Here is a 20057-nt window from a genome sequence, read left to right as displayed (position 1 = left end):
TGAGTATCTGGACAAAACTGATATTCTTTCAGCAACACAAAATAAAGTAGTATTTGCTATATAGACAGTGCCCAGTGATGCTGCTTCCTTCTTTTAATTCAGTGAACTGGGACTAAGGGACATATTTCTGAGGACTCTAATACTAAGTGCTGCAAATACAGAGTTGGGTTTAACTTTTCTAGTTTCAAATCTTTCTTTAGCTAAGAAACTATCAATCAAATTCTTGGTTACTCACCTTATTTCTGAAAGGGAATAAAGTTGTATAATCTTGGGCAAGTTACTCAACTTTTTTTGTACATCAGATTCCTCACTGCAAATCCTTCATCTGAGTTTGTGAATAGTTTACTTGTAAGGTTGGGTATTAGACTTCTAGAGCTGTCATAACAAAGTACTACAGTCTGTGTGTCTTGAACAACAGAAATTTCTTTTCTGACTATTCTGGAGGCTGGAAGTCCAAAGTCAAAGTGTCAGCAATATTGATTTATTCCAAGAACCTCTCTCCTTGGCTTATAAGTAGTTATCTTTTTTCTGTATCTCCACCTAACCTATATGCTGTGTGTGTTTGTGTTCTAATCTCTTCTTATAAGCACACCAGTCATATTGGATTAGGACCTATTCTAATGACCTCATTTTGGTCCTTTAAAGACCCTCTCTCCAGATTGGTCACATTTTGAAATACTGTAAGTTAGGATTTCTACATAAATCTTGGGATACTATAATTCAATACATAATAGGTTGATATGAGTATTAAGAGTTTTAATATGTGTTAAGGAGTTAAATCCAAGTGTAGGTGCATTTTAGGCATTAGCTACAAAATTATCTTCTTATCTTCAATAGTAGCAATTGATGTGATAGCAATAGTATTGGAAGTAGTAGTAGCATCACTGGTAGGACTAATAGCAGAACTGCCTGAAAGAAAAGGTCAAAGGGGGTCCTTAGTCAAGGAAATGGAGAACATATTTTAAAGGAGAAATGAGACACAAAGAAATAGTGATTTTATCACACTATTTCCGCTAAAATGACTGTGTAATGTACTATACCAAAATTTAGTGGCTTAAATCAACAACTTACTTTCTTCATAAACCTGCAGTTTTGCCAGAGACAGGTTACTCCAGCTGTATTTGTCATCAGTAGGGACAGTTCAGTATCTCATTTGCATGTCTCACCCAGTTATCAACTGGGACATCAGTTGAACACGTACATGGACCCTTTTCACATATCTTGGACTTCCTCACAATGTGGATTTTAAGTGTGTGCATCCAGAAAGGGTAAGTAGAAACTGTGCCTTTTATGACCTAACCTCAGAACTCACTCAAAATCACAATTGTGATTTTGCATTGTATTTGTGGAGGAATTCATAAAGACTGTCAAGGTTCAAAAGAAGGGATAATAAACTGCTCCTTTTGATGGGGAACACCAAGATCTGTATGAGTATGTTGGGCTGGAAATATTGCCATGGTCATTTTTGGAAAGTACAATCCTCTGTGCATCCCTACCTCCTCACATGAAGGTCTTCCTTCCAGAGTTTTCTTTCAAACAGTGTTGGTTTGTGATTTTGTTCTATTTAGGATTGGATCCTTATACTGTACCCAATTCCCAGGCTTTGAGGATAAAAGGCCACAGTTGGAAGAAAACTTTTCAGAAGAGCTTTGTAAAAGAGAACTCCCTAAGCAAAGGTTCAGTGTAGATTATAGTCCTCTTCTGACCAGGCACACACTGAAAAGGGGTAATTTCCCTGATAACCTTTTCTTGTAATTACTCCAACACAATCATGTCTCAGCCCTGAATAGGTAACTCAGATTTTCATCTGTAAAAGAAAGCCTGGAGATTAAGGAAAGCCACCATGCCATTATCAGTTCTAATGTTGTATAAAAATAAGAAAGAAAAAAAAAAAAGAATGAATTAAGAAAATGTAAAAGCAGTATTCCAGGTCCATGAGACAGAGAGATTGAGTTGTTGCTTGCCTTATATTTGAATGCCATGCATGATTTGCATGATGGCAATAATAATTTACTGACAAAATGCTTTTATTGAGTTGCCTTTACTGAAGAGGCCCTGCATGCTTTTTCACCAGCTTGCTACAATTAAAAGCAGCAGTAAATAGAGCCTTTCTATTTAGATTGAAAAGCAACAATTAAACTTGCCCATCTATAAATAGGAGGCAGCTTCACATCTATGGCCCAATTGCACACATTAAAGACTTTAGCTCCAAATGCCCCCAATTTATTTCTGCAGGACAAACCAATAAATTGTCAAACTCTGACCTTAAAACTGACAATCGCATAGAAAATGGAAGTAGGTAAATTATGCATAATTTAAAATAATTACTGTGATGTCTCTGAGGCCAGGAAATCAGTATACTCACTGGAAATCTAAATTTATGAGCTTCTAGTTTTTTTTTTTCTTTTCTTTTTTCTTTTTATTTCATTTTGCCATTAACAAACCATAGTTTGGGCTGGGGAGATAGCTCAGTTGGTAGAGTGCTTTCCCCTCGCAAGCACTAAGGCCCTGAGTTCAATCCCCAGCACCGCAAAAAAAAAAAAAAAAAAAAAAAAAAAACAAACCATAGTTTGCTGTGAGTAACTGACAGAGATGGCTCTCCTTTGCCTGAAAGACATGGATGAAAATTAGGGATTTAAGAAATAGGGTGGAAGATGGAAAATATAAAGGTCTTTCTCAAGATTCCCATAATTTAAGTGATTTCAGCAAAGAAACCATAATATGGGTAGTCAGCATTAAGTATTCTGGAATAATTTTTTTCAAAATGCAAATCATTTGTCCCATCTATAAGCTGTAGATTGAGTTTTCAGTATTGATTCGAACTCCTCATCTTCTGCTAGAGGAAACTGGGTCTCAGGAAGCCACATGAATTGTTCAGTTTCACAGTTTGACTATGGCAGAGCTAGAACTCAATATATGTCTTTATTGCCACTCCATCATCCACTGAATGCCCAATTCTCATGATTTTCAATCCAAAAAAAAAATAGATAATTAATAAGATCTAAACAATAAAAAGTCCAAAGACTTCTAAATTTCTTTGAATGCAAGATGAATTTTCAAAGATAACAGAATTTTCTCACTTGGAGATACTGGATCACCTCTTCTTCTATCTCCCACTTGAACAAAGCCTTTCAAATTTTCAAAAGTCCCCCCACAAAAATGAGTTTCTAAAATATGTGTTTTTAGAGATGTATGAGTCTTTGTTGGTCCTCTGTTTGCACATGTCCTGTGTCTTCCAATGTTTCCATGTTATTGCAACTCCCCTTGGGTCATGTGCTGGATATGTTCTGTTGCCTCCCCTCACCCTCTCCACTCAACTCTGTCCAGGAGATTGGCATGTATGAACTCATCAATAGTACCCATGCTCTTTGGCTTCAATTCAGCTTTGCTGTTGCAGACACCAGAAGACTGAGTAGAAAGAGAACAAAGAAACCAGGGGTTATCCTCCATTTCACTTCCTGCAGAGTAAAGCAAAATTTGTAAACTGAGTCCAGTCCAGATTAGACCAATTCCAGAAACATGAGTGAGAATTAATGACTGTTATATAAAACTGTTATATAATGACTGTTTATAAAACTCAGTTTTCAGGGGTGGCTTTTTATACAGCAGTAGCTGACTGTTACAACATTTAACTCCTATAAAGAAGAATTTAGACAACATAGGCACCCTAAAATGGAGATAAACACCTTTGAAGACTGGAAATAGATGAGACTCCAGAGGAATAACTGGGATTGAGTTTGCAGACTCAATTCTAGAATTAGAAGTTACTGTAGATAGCTGGGTTCCTATAACAAAATTACAAGTATTCCATGGGATATAAAAGACTCACTTTTCAAACTCATTGTTTAAAACCAGAAGCAAGTTTTGGGTTCTCTCATCTGTGAAAGGTGACTGAGATTATTTCTTAAAGCTGCTGTCTGAACTGAACCATTTATACAAAACGGAATAGCAGGGAAGATACAATAGTCTTTTATCATAGACTAAGACCTAAGTGCTGACTTGGTAGCTGAACATGTGATAACTTCAATATCAGTGCATGTTGGGAGACTTGAGCTACCAACATAAGACCTGGCTTTTCACTAAATGTTCTTAAGTAGTAAAAGAAGAGATTTAAAAAGAAATCTGCAAGATGGTGAAATATACAGGTTGGAGAGGGGAACATAGAGATGGCAAGAGACTCCATTCAATACTAATATTCTAAAATACATGAAGAAACAATGCTAAGAAGGAGAGCAACAAAATAAAACACTGGTATTGAATTCACTCCTGATGGAATGGAAATAGTAAAAGAGATTATGCACATAATGTCATTAAAATAATTACCAAGAATGTATCTCATGATGAAGAAGAAAATACTCTGAGAAAAATAGAGGGATAGAATGGATAAACAAAATAAAAATTCACCCAGAATTTGGTACAATATGTTGTTTTATTTACTGTTAACTTTAAAAAAAATGGCATTTTTCTCATAATTAGATAGAATTCAAATATCAAGGAAGATAAAGATGGGGAAGGTGTTCAGTGAATGGTTAATGCATGCTAGATTCCTGGGTTACTTAGGAAGAAGGCAAAGATACTAAATAATTTAAATATTGTTATTTTTTTTATAGCTAAACTGATTGTCTTGGCACATGTCTATAATCCTAGCTACTTGGGAGACTGAGGCAGGAGGACTGAAATTTTGAAGCATCTTAGTGAGATCCTGACCCAAAAATAAAAAATAAGAAGGGCAGGGGGATGCAGCTCAGCAGTAGAGTATCCCTGAGCTCATCCAATCACCAATACTGCAAAAGGCAAAAAACAGAATTTTTATATTTAGGTAAACTTGAAAACTTTGAAATGATAATAAAGAACCTGGTAAGCATAAAATAAGACCACATAAAGTAGTAAGCAATATAAATGTGAAGGAATTCAACTCATCTATAGGAGCAAATTTAAAATTATAAAAGATATGTGATTTTCAATGGATACACCTAAAATAATAGTCCAGAAAGGTTGGAGAGACAGAAATAGAGGGAAAAAAGGAAGACAATTTCTAACCAAAAGAAAGCTGATATGGCAATATTAATGCCAAATGACATTGGCCAGAAGACATAAGAAGAGACATTGCATAGCAATAAAGGGCACACAGCCTTGCATTTGAATGGCCAGCACTATGGCCTGAAATATAAAGGGGAAAAAACTGACAAAAGCACAAAACAGAACTGAAAACTATACCATCCTATATATCTGTATTAAAGAATAATAGAGCCAGCAGAAAATGTCCATTTTGATTTCAAAAATTCAAAAATAATAAGTCCATGTTATAAATGTAGGAAGTAGGACCCCAGGAGGTGAAGTGACTTCATCAAAGGCCACAAAGTTTGTATGAATCAGCCAGGACTAAAACTCACCTTCTAATGCTACATTCTGAGCCATCCCCAGTTAATGAAATTAAATGGAATAAACTCCATATTTGCATAAATGACTCGCCTTTTTCAGGTCATTTGAAATAACTCTAAGTGTGGTAGCATAACTTTTACCTTTTCAATGTGCTTATCTTGCCTTCAAAGTATTTTATTTCTAATTATCCATCTCTATAACTATCTATGGAGAGCCACCCTCGAGCCACTGGGGTAGCTACTCAGAAACAGAAGTTCCTGGGATTTTATGTTCCTGTTATGATTTGGATCTGAAATGCCCCAATATAGTGTACTAAATATTTGGATGCTTGACTGTGGAGCTATTGGGAAGTGGTGGAAACCTCATGAGGTGGGGCCCAGTAGAAGTAAATGAGGCCATGGGGGTTGCTCTTGAAGAGGATAGTGAGGTCCTGGCCCCTTCCTCTCTATCTCTCTCTTTGCTTCCTGGCTGTCATGAGCTGAGAATCTTTGCTCTAGCACATGCTCCTCACCATGATGTTCTGCTTTGCCACTGGCTTGAAGCAACAGGGCCATGTGACTATGGACTAAACCCTCTGAAACCATGAGCCAAAATAAAATTATCCTCTTTTGAAGTTGATTTTCTCAGCTATTTCATCACAGTCACAGAAAGCTGATTAATACAGTCCTCAAGGATGGCCCTTATCCAAAGACTGACTGGCATGGGAAATCAAAGTCCAGTTCCCTCACTTTAGATTGAAACAAAATTTACTTGTACTTTATACTCCCAAGCTCCCCTGCAGGATCAGGTGGAGGCTGGAACTCTGTATGGCTTCTTCTCTCCTCTTTCCTGAATTCCATGCCCAATTTTTCCTGAGATAACTTCCCCAATAAGTCCAGTTGCACATAGAATTCTCATCTCAAGTTCTGTTTCTGGGAAACGTCTCCTAGAATAAGCGCAACACATCTTTGTACTAGAAGTACAGACAGATTACAAAGTTCTCCTGGAGAAAGAACTCTTGATGGATAAAAATTTCTGCTACTCTTATCTTTGGGAATTTCCAGTTTTATTTGGACACTGGAAATCTGGCACTATGAACATAATGTCTGCCAAGTAAGTTGGGGGAAAACTCTCCTACAACTGCAGACTTCAGGTCAATAATATTGACTGACCAACTTTCTGTCCTCTATAGATCCTCTTGGGTCCAATTCTGAATTCATATTGACTTAAGCTGGAGGATTCTTAACTTACAGCTCACTACTGAATGCACTTGATCTCTCTTCTCCCTCTCTTGCCTTCTCTCCCTCTTTGGGATGTGGAGGTTTATTTCCTTTAAAACTGGCTCCAATGATGCATAAAAGCAACTTGGATCTTCTGAACCTTAATATGCAGAACCACAGGCAGTCATACAAGCCATCATGAACTTTCTAGTTGGTCTGGCAATTATTTCAAGCTCTAATCTATAATCCTATCATTTTTTATTACTTTGTTTTCTGAGTTTGGATCTACAGGTGTGCCCTATCTAGAAATCTAGGCCCACTCTTTAGCAGACAAAAAATTCTGTTACCCATTGTGGCTTAGAATAATAGTATTTGTCTAATAAAATAGTTACTATTTTTTAAGGCATACACATGCTGTTTTATAGATGAAAAAGTTGAGGTTTAGATATGAAGATTAGCTTTCCCAGGTTCACAAGGCTAATAATTGACGAGGCCTTACCACAAAAATACCAACAATTGGGTGTGTCAGACATGAGCTCAGATCCCCTGCGTATCCAATAAGTCATAGCATTTCCTATCCCTGACCTTGCTGACCCGGCTCCAACACTAGCTTTGGTTTTCCTCCTATGCGCTCTGGTTTTACTTCCCTGGTTGAGGTCCTAATGCCCACTTTACTCCTTATTTTCCCTGGGGGCTGAACACCTTTTCCTCAAAATGTGCCTTCAGTCACTACCTGCCATCTTCCACACAGACAGAGCTGGAGGATCTGAATACATATCTCTAGGGACTTCCTGCTCCAAAGTCCTGTCCTTTCCTTGCCAGGTTGAACCATAATGACAGAGACCTAAAACTCAGTTCTGTCTTAGGTCAGTTTCCCCACAAATAGAGCCCAAGAAAAGGAAACTCATATATACATGGTTTATTGAGGCAGGACTCTCAGGAAAGGCTCTAAGGGAGGAAAACAGGAAGATCTCAAAGGAGAAAAGTCAGACAAGATCTAAGGTCGGGTAAAACCTAACTTGGTCTGATTCAGGAGAGGCTTTGGAGCGGAAATCACAACATTGCCCTAGTGGTCCCCCACCTTAAGTCAAGGGGCTGACCTTTTGTACTCTTGTATCATAGTTATAGGCTTCTCTGGGTGAGAGGATGTAGGGAGTATGACTGCCTGGTCATCAATTTAGGGTAGTTCTTAGGGAAGGGTACCTCTGTGAGCCCTTGGCAGCCAACACTCACAGAATCTGGGGCCCTGCCCATCCACAGCATCTATTAAAACTGCCTAAGTCTTAAGCCCTGAACATGGGGGCTTCAGCAATCAGGTTTCTTTTCTCACCCCACCTCACTGTTCCTGCCCTCCTCCTATTTTCCACCATCTCCTATGGTTTGGGTCCCCCATGCCAGCTGCCCATCTGGAGGCTGTTGGATTTTAGTACCTGTTCAGAGTCAACCACTGGCGCCTGACACTTTATTAGTGTTCTAAATCTTTGTTGACAGTTACCAAGACTCCCCAGGTGGCAGTACAAAAGTCAACAAGGAAGTAAAACTCCACCAGCTGGTGTATTATTTGGGGATAAAACCATCACACTGTTAACAGCTGTGTGTGTGTCCACAAGCCTCAGCACATCGCTGGCCTGAGTCTCACCCGAAGTTGCATATTTTAATCCCCCTTTCCAAGCCTGTGCATATGTACTCCTGTACCTCTTCCAGTTCCTTTGCACCATGCAAGTCTCAGGAAGCTGAGGCAGTAATGAATTTTGAAGCTGTTCTACTGTCTTGGACAACCCATGGGGCTGGCATTTGATCTATTTGCATGCAGCTACCTCCAGAGATCTCTTGGAAATATCTGTACCATCACGTCCCATTGTTTCCTTAATTCTAAAAATCACATCTTCTGACGTGAAATTCTAAGTACTTCCTATTATACAAAATTAACACTTCAATGTAGCCCTAAAAAAATTATGCAGCTCATCTTATTGGGACGAAAAGAAGTGATAGATCCAAAGGATGCCATACAGAGGGTCCAACAGAAATATGCTACCCATCATTCTTCCTAGTTTCCCTGGTTTGATTTCCAGGACCACATACATGTGACCCACAAAGTAGAAACCCCATGGAGGCAGTTACAAGCTTGGGCATCGGATCCTGTGTTTGAAACCTGGTTCCCAGGTGTCAGAGCTGGGTAAGCCAAAGCAGATGACTTAAATTTTTTATGCATCAAAATCCTTTTCTGTTGAACAATAGTATTCAGTATAAAATTGCTGTGAGAAAGATAATAACCAACCTCTGTAATTTCAGTATCCTAATGATATAAAAGTTTATAATAATTAATTAATACCTGGTCCAATGTATATTCTTCCAGTTGATGAGATCCAAATTCCTTCACCCCTGACTCTTCATCTTTGTTCATTAAAATCCTGTTCACTCAGCATTTATATGGGAAAAGAAGAAAATGAAAGATCACTCATTAGAAATTTTCATGGGCTAAATTCTGTTAAACAGAATAGACCCATGCCACAAACAACTGTAGAGGAGTCTGGGGAATGAAGTCTAACCATGAACCCAGGAAGAAAGAGGTGAATTTGGAGAGCTCACTTCATCTCTGCTAAACCAACTTTCCTCTCAGCTTGACTGAGGATCACAAAGCTGAGCTGAAGCTTAGCAGATCCCAGTAGTGGGCTGAGTACTATCCATGGACTAAGAAGTTAGCAAGAGTTAGAGGTACCTTAAGAAGAAAGAAATCATGAGAAGCAAGTCTATGACTCCAAAAGTCAAAGATAACTCTCATTGAAATTTTGTTAATGCTGCTGAAAGATACTCCATAAGAAAGTCAAGGGAATACCTCTCTACTTTTAGCATGTCCAAGAAGAACATGAGTCTTCAAAATACCCTGGATTAAACCAGTAGACTAGCTGAAGTAGAACTGAAGAGTGTGGATCAGTCCACTCTTGAGAAGTAGAAAACAAAGTCCACAGTTTTGAAGGATCAGCTGGAATATCAGAGAGCAGGATGAGGAGATGGCAGAACTTGCATTGGAATTTAGTCAAATCTATCCTTTTGACCATAGCATCCCAGAAGAGAAAACTGAAAGCATTCTAGACACATAGAGAGTAGGACTTACTCTACACTATAAATCCCCATAATGTAAGGAGACACAAAAATGTTCTCCAACAGAATTATTGAGCCCTGCAGCAATCTAAGCAAGGTGAGACGATCTTGGCATCAGTGTGCAGGTAGGAGGGTGAATTAAATGATATTGGTATTTCTGCTTATTGTATGATATGAGAAACCATGGAACACTTGTGAACTTAAGATTACTCTCTCCTACCTACTTCTGAACAGAAAACAGTTATGCATGTGTGTCTTTAGCTCCATTTGAATACATTGTGGTAAAACTTTATAAAGTGTTCAGTCTTTCAGTACATTCTAGGATATCAGCTTAAGCCAAGGTGGGAGCAATAACCCTCCACCTTCACCAAGCAGAAAGAAGTCACCTGGCTCTTGCTTCTGAAAACTGGTAGAACCCAATTCTACCAGTTCATGATAACCTTCCTACTTCTGGGCCTCCATATCTTTTCTTGATATCTGATGGAACTCACTATTCAGTTCAGCTTTACTCACATCTCAAGGGTCAATCATTACCTATGTAGGAAGAATTTACTGAGCTTTCATGATATCAGTGTTTCCTCAATGCTTTGGCTCTAAGCTATACATAATCCTGTTTGAATAGCTGGTTCATTTCCTTCCATACAGCCCACTACTAAATGGCTCAACACCAACTGATTATATGCTACTACAAGTCACTCTGCATCTTGTCCCTCTGGCTCTCTTGCTTCATTCCATGCTGTTCCCTTCATCTGAAACCCCTTTTGCCTATAGATCTTTGTGTGGTTCACTCCTGCACACTTTGGGATCTTTCTTAAACACCCTTGCAAATATGTGAGAATCATAGTTTCATAACTCACTTTTGGAAGGTGTATTCCCATCTTGTTTTCTCCTTGTCTTCTGATTTTAGTCACACACTTGGTAATCACCACAGGGTTGAGTTGTTGCAAAGACAGCAGAGCATGGAGCTTTAGTACAGTCAGATATTTGTATATTCTCCCTTATACCCTGCATATGAGGTCATACAAAGGTTTGTAATTAACACTGGAGTTCACCTTGAAGATAACATCATCTTTCCTGAAAGCACTAAAACTCCAAATAATAAAATCAGATTGTATCACAGTTCCTTCAGGGTGCCTCACTGCTGTTAATAAGTACATGGTAAAGAGAATATCTTTCTTGATTCTAACCATAGCAGAAGTTTAAACTGCACCACAGTGAGATATTACAATATTTTTTAAAGTGTTAAAAGAGATCACAGCTATTCATATTAGGTCAATGCGCCCAGATAGAAACTATTACATTTGTACATGATGTCCAGACTTCCTTTCTAGTTTATGATCATTTAAAAGACAACTTTCCTTGCCATTCCTTGATAATCTAACCTTTTGAATACTCATTTCCATCAAAAGCAGGACTGAAAGGTGCACATTGTTTAGTAGGTTGACCCAAAGCTGACCCAGGAGGTAGAAGTTTCACCAGTGGTACACATTCTTTAACATTCTACCTCCTGAAAGCAGGAGCTGTGTTTCCACCCTTTGAACCTGAGTAGACTTTGTTATTGCCTTGACCAAAAGAGTGCAGCAGAAGTGACACTGTCAGATTGCCAAAGCTAGGTGTGAAAAAGGTCAAGATGCTTCCTTCTGTTTTCCAGGAAACTTCGCTCTTAAAGTCTTCATCTGCCGTGAGAAACATGACTACTTTAAGGCAGCCTTGCTAGAGATGCTATGTAGAGAGACCACTGAGAGATAAAAAGAGATGACCAAAAAGCCCTCACCATTTGAGTCTTCCCAGTCTAGGCATCATACATGTTAGTGTTGAGGCCTTCAAGACATTGCTAGCCCTAGCTTCTGTCCAAAAGGAACCACAGAGAGCCCAAGACTACATGCCCAGAGGAGCCAGGTAGACCTCAGAACTATGAGAAGTACTAATAGATGGTTATTGTTCTAAACCACTATGTTTTGAGGTTGCTGACTGCACTGCAATAAATATTCAGAGCAGGAGGTAAATTACACATAGTATAATGTAGGACTCAATTCAGATGATTGTCTTGCCCACCTACGTATATGTGTCTATGACAGATAGCACTGCACTGGGTACACAAAGATAAGGCAACACCTCACAGGACTATAAAGGGTGGATGTTGAGGGGAGACTCAATATGTTTCCTCAAAAAACTCAGGCCTCTCATCTCTACCACAGTAATTACCTTGATGGGATTTGCAATGTTGGAAACTTGCTGAATATTAGACATCTCCACATCAAGTGGGTTTCAGACTAGGAACACTCAGAATTTTAAGAAGGGATTTCCAAGAGAGGTAGAGTGTAAGGCAAGCCTAGTAGATAAACTTTCTCAGGTGCAGAACTTCTTCAGGATTAGAACATGTGATCAAAGGTGCCAGTTAGTGCAACATACTCTGTGGTCATTGTGATTGGTGTAGGCGTGTACATGTGGTCTGTGCCAGACCAATCAAAGAGAATATCAAGACATTGTATGAAATGCTAGAAAGAAAAAGATGCTCTCTCCTTTTTACTACATTGGAATTTGGGAGGGTATTGCTCTAAAACCTGCTGGTAGTCATCCTGTGATAAACATGAAGATCAAAGGATCCTGAGTCTGTTAGTCATCTTTCCATCACCGTGACAACATACCTATAAAAATTAGCTTAAAGGAGGAAAGATTTATTATGGTTTCAGAGTTTTCAGTCCAAGGTCAGCTTGCTTCATATTTTTGACATGGTGAGGCAGTGCATGGGGACTGGGGACAAGATATAGTCCCCAAGGATCCACTTATTTCAAGTAGGTCCCACTTCCTCCAGTTTCCATCACCTCCCAATTGTCCATTCAGCTATGATTCCATCCATGAATCAGTCTGTTGATAACGTCAGAGCCCTCATGATTCAATCACTCACCCAAAGCCCTGCCTGTGAACATTGCTACATTGGGGACCAAGTCTTAAACCCATGAGCCTTTGAGGAACATTCTAGATCAAAACCATAACACTGAAAATGGAGTAGAAAGAATAGAAGCAGAGCTAAGAGGAGACAAAGAAAAAAAAATGACCCCAATGACCTTGAACCCAGGGTCCATCTATTTTTAAGGCTGTATCTTCCCTAAATTATTGTAGAATATGAGCTCATAAATTCATTTTTATTTGTTGATTTAAGTAAGTTAAAGTTTTGAAAAAATCCATGGGTACGTATATGCTTAGCATCTCTTGAAGTTTATGTTTTAGGAATGATTTTTGCTGCTACAAACATGTTTGGAAATAGCTAATCTTGGTGCAGTTGATCTATTTCTTTTTGTTTTACAAAAGGAAACAATACAGTTAGACTTAGAACCTGGTCAACTGACAGTCCCATGTGATGATGATGATGACAAGGATGATAACAATGACAATGACGATGACAATAATGATGATGATGTTAATGTTTATGGAGTACTAATCCAAGACACTGTTCTATGTGCTATTAGCTCATTTAAGAATCTCCTTAACATTGTAGGGTATTCTGTTATTAGCCCCACTTACAAATGATAGAATTGAAGTACAGAGAGGATAAATAACATCCCTTAACTCACACAGCCAGCAAGTGGTAGAGCTAGCATTAAATCAGCTGTTATTTCATCCATACACTATGCCTCTAAGAAGACAGAATACATTTTAATCAACTCCTGAGTTCTGGCTCCATCTTTTCACAGTGCCTACATTCTTAAAGAATGCAAACCAGAAGATCCCTGTTAAATGAAGAGAGAGAATTTCCATCAGTGTGGATTTGCCTCCTTCATCTATTCTTCTCACAGCTAAAAAATATATGACATACGTCTGCTTGATTCTGACATATTCAGTAGGGGTGAGAGAATACAGAGATCAAAAGGGAAGAAAGATTTTTAACTTAAGTTGTCAGCTTGCTTCTGCTTCTAAAAATTCTCATGCTTAAAAATATGGCACAGTACTTTAATCTTCAAAAGAAAAAAAAAATCAAATTGTAGCTAAGTCCAATTCCCTGTTTCACTTGGGTCAAGGAAGATTCAATCTCAACGAGTTCTTCTTGCCTACCTCCCAAAATGACCCAAGAAGTTTTATGCAGCACAGAATTATGGGGAGAGGGAGCAGAATTTCTCCTGTAATTTGTTCACCCTGTTTGTTCATTGTTGAGAATTGTATGTGGTCCCTGCAAGGAAAGCCTTGGAGTTTCCCTCCAGGAAGTACAATCTTGGGCCCAGGGCACCTTTCTTTGGAAGTTTCCTCAGAGCCTGGATTGAGCTTCCTTTCATGGACCTTATGTACATCCTATTCCAAGGAGACAGAGGGGAGTGCAAGATCGCCATCAGCCCTCTCTCTAATCACCTCTCCTCCTTTGCTATTTCCACCTATCGTTTCCTTCTGGTGAAGAACAAACACCCTCTTGCTCAGCGCCATTCTCTCTAACATTTTCCATATTGCATGGGTTTCTGCCTCAATTAAAGTGAGCCTTTAAAAGAATTGTGGAGCTTTTAAACATTCAAGCATCATTTATTTTAATATCCCCTTAAATACCTTTTGAAAAATCTCTTAGAAGTCCAGTCAATTTAGAGGATAGTTAGTTAGTGTGTATTTTAATTGACCATTCAATTTCAAATAAATGTGAAGGAAATTATAACCCTCTTCAACAACTCAATGACAATTAAAGGAGAATGAGACCTTGATTGAAACTGTTAGGAACTTAGAAACAAGACTCTGATGTAGTCAAAGAAAACAGCCCAGGAATTTGTGAATCCTGTCTTATTTTGCTTTTAAGAAAAACTTCCAAAACACAAAACTAGGAAAGATGTTGTCCAAAATTTTGAAACAATTTACTAAATAGATTAATGCAATTACTTAAGTTTAGCATTGAGAAATATTGATAGCCAAAACTTTGTGTTAATGATGATTCTCACCTAGCCTGTAGGCTTGAGACCTGGAAAGAAGACGATTCGATATTCTGTCATCTATTAACATATGTTGATCAACCCACATAATTGGATAAATTCCTGATCTGATGCACCTGCAAATTCTCCTCTCAGTGCCATTCTATTTATTCTTTTTTGGATCTGTGCACACAAGTAGGGAGGTCCCAAATAGACCTGTGGAAGTGTCTCAAAATAGGCTGAGGGCTTGAAGGCCACACTGGAAAACAGTCAAGTACAAATAAGAATGATATAACATGAAAGAAGAAACCAGTTAAGTGTCAGATACTATATAAGGGGTTTCTCCATGAATTCTCACATTTGCTCCACCTGATTCTGTAAGGGTTAGCACAAAGCAGATGAGAAGCACCAAGCATAAGAAGCTATACAACTGTGAAGATGTCACAGCCAATTAGTAGCATGGTCAGAATTGACACATTTGTTCATTCACTGACCATCTGCCAGCAGCCAGGGACCTTGGTGCTTCTCAAAGTTTGATATTTCTCATACTTGAAGGATGGGAGAGACAGATTCCTGAGTCCCACTTGGAGAGATTCTAATAATAGAGTAGGTCTTCAATGAGGCCCAAGAGTTGGCATTTCTAAAAATTTCCCAGCTGAGGCTGATGCTACTAAGGAGAAATATCCCTTTTGGAGTAATATAGCCATTTAGATAGGAGAATGACACACATTGACCCAGTTCTCCCAGAGTTTACACACCCTACAGGATACAGATCCATCAGCAGACAATAATGTGGCTTATGCATGATGGCGGGATGGGGGTAGAGTGAACAGGGGGCTATGGCACAGGAGGTAGAGGCTTCTACCTAGAAGTTTGGGGATCAGGTTTCCTGGGGGAAGTTTCAGGCTAAGCTGAAAACTGTAGATTGAAGAGGAATTATTGCCATAAGAAGGCAGGCTGGCAGTGGAAAGGAGAAAAGAGAGAAGGTTCCAAGCAGAGGGGATATTTGCAAAACCCCAGTGATGAAAAGGCATATTCGAGAACCATGAAGCCATTGAATGTGATAGTGGCAAGAGGAGAGAGAAAATAGGCAAAGGGCAGCGTAAACCATTCTACAGAGTTTTGGACTTATGTTGGCGATGAAAAGAAGTCCTTCTAGGTCTTTAAGCACAACAGTGTCAAGAGTAGGTCTTGTTTTACAAGAATATTTCTAGTTGCAGTGCAAAGGGAGAATAGCAGTGTTTAAAACTGCAAGCACAGGGGCATGTTTAAGAGGCTGCTGAATTTATCCCACTGTTAAATTCAGGTTTGCCAAGTATCTGCATCACAGAAGCCAGAGCCAATGGCACAAGTCACCTTTGTCCTTTCCCCAAAGAAGACCCTCTATCCATAGAAAAAGTCTCCCTATGGTCCAGAGGGGGAGGTACATACACCAGCCCCTCCCTGCTCCCACATACTCCCAGCTCTATCCCATTTTCACCAATGCTCTTGGATTGGTGTGCATGGCTATGCTGGGGCACACTTTCTGGAAACCTTAGCTTAGTGCAAGCATCTCCCCAAAATTCTCCTGCCTCCTCCCTGTCCTTCCTGGGATACTTCCTTCTCTGCCTCTGGAACCTGCATGGCCAGCCTCCCAGATGCTGATTATGTATCACAAGGGGCTGATATTTTCCATCTGCCAAATTCTTTGTCCTATGCAATAAAAATGTTCAACTCTTCATGCAGTAACTTCCCAAATCACTTTGACCAAAGTGAGGACCCCACAGATGCTCAACAAATAATGATCAAAGCAAAATAAAGTTTAATAAAGAGAGGAAGTAACTCCACTATCAATGACCAATTGGTTGCTGGAGAAATAATCATGTGTTTTACTAATTATCATAATGATATTATGTAGTAATACTGTTCCACATTATCAGCCATAATGTATGTGTAAATCAAAACTATAATGCAATATCACTTGATACTCTTTAGGGTGACAAATTTAAAGGGATGGATAGTATCAAATCTTGGTGAATATAGAGGATCTGAACCCTCATACATTGCTACGGGATTGTCAAATGGTACCGCCATTTCTGAAAAACAGTCTGACAGTTCTTCAAAATTTAAACATAGATGCTTTGTGACTGCCGCGTCTAAATTCACAACCAAGATAATTGAACGCATGTTTACACAAAACCTTGTACATGAATGCCAACGGCATGATTTATTATCATCCAAATGTGGAAACAACCCAAATGTGCAACCAATTAATAAATAAACATAATGCTATATGTTCCATAAAATGAATTACTTTTGTCCATAAAACTTGAATGAATAATACACTCAAAATTATGAACAAACCTTGAAAACATTTTGCTACATGAAAGAAGCCCATCACAAAAGACCAAATATTCTATAATTTCATTTATGTGTAATATCCAGAATAGGCAACTCCATAGAGACAGAAAATAAATTAGTGGTTGCCAGGCAATGGGATGGGAGGGGAGAAGAGAGCGATAGAGAGCGAGTGCTAATGGATTATGGAGGTTTAAGGCAGGTGGTAATGAAATGCTCTGGAATTAGATAGCAGTGATGGTGGCACAATTCTGAGATGACACTAAACATTATTGAATTGTACACTTTAATGTATTTTATGGTATCTGAATTATATTATAGTAAAGATGTTTCAAAAATTATATATATTCTATGCTAAATACAACATATTATAATCACTATAGTATATTTTGTTAGATTCCTCTTGCTATAATGAAATACCTGAGAAATTAACTTATAAAAAGAAAAGCTTTATTTTGGCTCACAGTTTTGGAAGCTCTAGTTCATAATTAATTGACCCCGTTGTTTTGGGCCTATACTGAGGCAGCACTTTATAGCAGGAGCATCTAGTAAAGCAAAACCACTTACAAGTCAGGAAGCAAAGAGTATACATATCTAATGACCACAGGACATCCCATAAGGCCTCATCTCCTAAAGGTTGCACTTCCTTCCAATAGCACCATCCTACAGACCAAGCCCTTAGCACATGGACCTTTCAGGGACACTTATCCAAACCTTGGTATATGTATTATATCTCTCACAGGTAGTATGTACTCAGTGTATATTACAATTGTTGTGTATTATATTGTATAAGTGAATATAACTATATAGTATAAAACTATAATCAAGAATTGAACATGTTTTAATTGTAAATGAGCCCTATATGTCTCTTGGCTCAGTTTGAACACTGAAGGTATTCACTGAATTCATTTGATACAAGACAAGGGGCATTCCTTTTAGTTGTTCTATAAATACTCTATATTTGCTTCTCCTATCTAACCTCAAGATTAATTGCTAAATTTGGGAGGAGGACCTGGGAGTTTGTTCACGAGTTTTCTATGACTAAAAGTAAGATTTTAATCATTGAACATTCTGGAGTGCACATGAGTCACAAAGTGATTCAGGCAGGCCCTCTTCTCTGAGGTGGATGGTCATAAATCAGCTTCTGAAGAATATTAATCTCCCCTGGTTAACTTTCCTTTGGAAAGTTAGCATGTACTACTAGACAATATGAAAGAGAATCTTCAAAAGAAGAATGGTAAGACAATGTCACCTTGAGTTTCTTCAAAATTCATTAATATTAGAGAAAAGAAAAGCTGTTCCCTCAAGCCTACTTTAGAGGAGTAGAGTCCTGGCAGGCAGATGCAGTGAAAGTCATGTGGTGCCTGAAACATGCTACATACATGAAATGGATCCCAAGAAACACACTAGCACCTTCAGGGGAAGATAAGATTCCAGGAAGCTATTTGGCCCAGCATTGGATCATTTCTACCCTGATGGAATACCTAGGATGCCTTGAAAATATTTGCCTAATATTTTGAGAGTTTGAATCCAATAGCTGAATATGGATAGTGTTCAGGTCTTTGGGCTTAAATAAACAGTCACAGCATTAGGGGACTCAAGAAATAGACATTGAAGCATACAAGTCCTCCCATGAAATCATCATAGACAGGTTTTTTCCCTTTTCTTTCTGTACATATGAATGAGTGGGCTCTTAAAAATGTGGTTTCCAGACCAGTAGCATCAATATCATTCAGGAGCTTATTAAAAATGCAAGTTCTTAGGTCCTTTCCCAGATTAAGTTAATCAGAATTCTGAGGCTTGGGCTCAGAAATCTGTGCTTAAAGATGATGATTCTAATTGTCTCCACATGTGATTCTGATGCTTGTTAAAGTCTGAGAATTACTGCTCTAACTATGGCCAGTAACAGAGCTGATTTTGTGAATTAAGCAATTAGGGCTGGGTGTGTGGCTCATAGTGGCAGAGCACATGCTTTGCATGTGCAAGAACCTGGGCTAAATACCCAGCTCCTGCACACACACACACACACACACACACACACACACACACAAGCAGATATTGGGATTGTTTGGGGCTACAAAAACAGAAACTGAATTTCAGTGGTCTAAGTAAATTATTTTTTGTCACAAGAAGACTGGAGGTCAACAACCCTAGACTGATGCTGCAAAACCCACAATGTTATCATTGTGCTGGTTCCCTTCTTTCTTTGTACTCTGCCAGTCTTTGGCAGGTGGATTTTGTCCTTGGATTCAACACTTCAGTGTCCTCAGATGGCTGCTTCATGACTGCTTGTCATCCATGTTCCAGGCAGGAAGAAGAATGATGACAGGCAAGGGGTAAAACATTCAGGCAAGCTTACTTTTTCACTTCTAAAAGGTTCTGGAAGTTCCCACTAGTGACTGCCACTCACACTTCACTGACTACGTCTGGCAAGAAGAGTAGAAGGGTGAGCTGAATATTATGCTGCTCCAAAGAAGTCGCAATTCAGTCAGTACAGTGTAAGTGGAGAAAGGATACAGATAGGCAATTAGTACACTCGGAAAGTAGACATGGGAGGAGGAGAGACAATGCTTTGGGTCAATATAAATAACAATTCGTAGTAGTGATAATATGTTGTTAATAAATTATATTCGTTAATAAATTATAAATAAATTATATTTATTAACAATAAATTGTAATTGTAATAGGTAGATTCATTTATACAATTGTTATAAATATTAATATCAGGATTTGACAGGACATTAAGAAAGCATGAAGAGTTTAAAAAGAATGGTTAATAATTTTTATTGTATAAGGTTTAGTTTGGATAGAATGTTTATAAATGCTTGATTTTATTTTGGAAATTACTCCTCTTATGATCAGAAAATGCAACGTTTGTAATCATATTTAAGACTTTCTTGATTACGTCTGTCTCACTGGATGATTTTCATTCTTGAAGAAGTTGAATACTTAGCACCAACTGTAGTATTTGCTTGTAATGCTGAACCACTATAGTTGAGTAATGCTATAGTTAGGATCAGAAATGTCCCCTTGTTGGGGCAGGCCCAAAATGGATGTGGTTAGGCTCCCTTGCTGAGACTTCCAGTGGGCTGCGGTGTTTTTAGTGTGTAGTCAGAGTGGGGAACTGACTATGTTATGGTTAGTCAAGGCCAGA

General features: G+C 38.6%; 1 long non-coding RNA gene across 1 annotated transcript; it reads right to left on the bottom strand.

Moving 5' to 3' along the window:
* Positions 1-293: 293 nt before the first annotated feature.
* Positions 294-10619, bottom strand: LOC306653830. Its single transcript, XR_013761799.1, has 3 exons — positions 10541-10619; positions 8914-8992; positions 294-909 (listed from the first exon to the last, which is right to left on the bottom strand). It is a non-coding gene; the product is annotated as an uncharacterized lncRNA (long non-coding RNA).
* Positions 10620-20057: the final 9438 nt, after the last annotated feature.

This window comes from Sciurus vulgaris (assembly GCF_902686455.1).
Source record: "Sciurus vulgaris genome assembly, chromosome: 2".
NCBI lineage: Eukaryota > Metazoa > Chordata > Mammalia > Rodentia > Sciuridae > Sciurus > Sciurus vulgaris.
This window is presented reverse-complemented; position numbering and strand designations above follow the sequence as displayed.